The sequence below is a fragment of the Buceros rhinoceros genome, unplaced genomic scaffold, assembly GCF_000710305.1.
Source record: "Buceros rhinoceros silvestris isolate BGI_N320 unplaced genomic scaffold, ASM71030v1 scaffold22336, whole genome shotgun sequence".
Classification (NCBI taxonomy): domain Eukaryota; kingdom Metazoa; phylum Chordata; class Aves; order Bucerotiformes; family Bucerotidae; genus Buceros; species Buceros rhinoceros.
The window spans coordinates 495-2,843 of NW_010419592.1; positions in this window are offsets into that span (position 1 = coordinate 495).

The following is a 2,349-nucleotide window of genomic DNA, read 5'->3' on the forward strand; positions in this document are numbered from 1 at the left end:
GTGTGCGGGGGGGAAGCCCCCCACCAGCCACAGAAACTTTGGTCCAACACAACAGCACAGCAGACGCTGGTGGCTGGAACCCCCCCATGGGTCATTGGGCTGGTCTGATCCACCCCGCGCTAGGCTCAGGGAGGCCGTGGGGCCAAGTGGAGCAGGAGTGGGGCCACCTGGGGACCGAGCAGGGCTGGCGTCCCCTTCCCCAGCTCCACTGGGTTCGGCAGCAGAGGACCCCGCGTTTCCTCCAGTACAGGGAGTTGACAGATGCTGTTTGGAGGGCTACAAATCAGAGCTGAAAAGCTGGGGCTGGACAGGCTGTCTGGGAACTCGTAACCTGAGCCCCAGGAAAGAAGGACTCAGGAAAGCGCTTTCAGCAATCATATTCATCATCTTCAGCTCAGACTCATTAGGCTCGCAGAGCCCAGCCCCGCCAACGCCAACGCCTCCCGCACGCAGATAGAGCCGCCGGCTCAGACAAATAAATGCTTCCAGCTTCTCGGTGGATGCGGCAGGTCAGGGAGCATCTGATGCCAATTACCCGCGGTGTAGGGTTCCCCGTCCATGCTCTACAGCACCATGTGGTGAGGATGCTCCTGCATCCCATCCCAGCACCATGTGGTGAGGCTGCTCCTGCATCCCATCCCTCCTGCCCGGGTCTACCCCAGCCACAGGCTGCTTGGCCACCTACGCGGCCCCTCCAGTTTGGAAGGGTCCTATGGATCACCCTCTGCTTTCCATGCCAGGAGCCATGGGGGAAGCCAAGGGTGAAAGGTTTTAGTCTCCCAGCACTGGGGAAAGAGCAGCCTTGTGCCTCCCATGTTTCGGGCTCCTCCATCTTAGGAGCAGGGACCAGCACAGGGATCTCTCACCCAAGCATTTCAGGGGATGCGTGAAGGCCACCTCATCGCATGGCTGTGCACAGCACCGGGCACCAGTGTGTCACTTCTGGGTTTAACTCCTCAGGTCCTCAGCATGGTGTGGCTCCTCCCTGCTCCCTGGACACAGGACTAGGGGTGGAGAGCTGGTGCAGCAGGTTTGGAGCCATTCTGGTCAAGAGTCTGGTAGAGCCCTGGGTGCTGGACGTCCACTTCATCAAGCGGTGGGGAGCGTGTTGGGGCTGTGTGTCACTGTATGACATCAGACAGATGCCCTGCGCCTTGCTGTGTCCACCATGTGTGGGTCCCAGCAGGACCCTCAGGGTGGCACATCCCCATCTCAGCATCTGGGCAGAGGGAAGCCGTGGCAACCTCTGTGGGGTTCAGGTCCAAAATTACAACAGACCATGGAAACCCACGGATGGGGCTGGGATGAGATCCCAGGCTCTGGGCACCCGGCCCGAGTGGTGACAACAGCCAGCTCAACCACGCAGCCTTGATGAGCGCTGCGGTGAAACGGGTGCAGGCGGCTCCGCTCGCCCGGCAGCTCTTAGGGGCAGCTGCACATTTCCACCTCCCCGGGCTCAGGCCGGCCTGGATGTCCTTAATTGCCCAAAGGTCAGTGTCCCTAAGCCTGGGGCCACGTGTCGGAGGGACCCCGGGCAGGAACCTGACACGGACTCCAGTCATTCGGGATCAACGCTGGGGGCCAGGAAATTGCAACGGACACGAACCTAAATACGCCGCACGTCCCCCCAGGTAATCAGGGGCCAGGCCAGATTCCGGCTGACAGCTTAAATGCCTCAATTCCTCGGCTGCTGCGGTTCGAGGGGTCCCGTGTGCCATGAGCTTCTCCCAAATGGTCTCTGAGCTGGAGATTTGTCCGTAATTGGAGGCATGTTGCATTCCCCTGAAAGTAGCCAGGTCCCGCTGGAGGGGGGCTGCGGGAAGGCAGCAATTTCCCTTGTGGAATTATTTACCTGATTAGAGAGTTTATTTTATCAAAATTGCTTCAGAATGGGGCCACTCGGTGTGTCCAGAGCGGGGAGCTCCCCGGTGGGGCTGGTGGCCTGGAGACAGGTAATTTGTGTGGTTAATGGGACTAATCCACCAGGCAATTGCACCAATAGATTTCACGGCTGCAAAGTGCTCCGTTCCCACTAATTAAAAATCTGTTAAGAAGATTAGCACGCAAAGGTATCAAAAGAAAACCAAGAGTTTCCTTCCCCCCCGGCCTCCGAAGGCGAGTGTGGGAGTGCTGGATTGCTCGCATTAGCTCAAAAATTATTCTTTTAAAAGTAAGGGCTTCACAACCAAAGTAACCGCTGACAGTTTTCCCTGACTTCCCTACCAAGAGGTCCTTTATGTTTAATTATAGTTTGTCTAAATTAGCCTTGATTGTTCATGCGGAGTGTTAGCTTAAATACAGTTTGAGCGTGTGGTTCCCCCGTGCGGGACCAGGAGGGCAGCCTCTGGC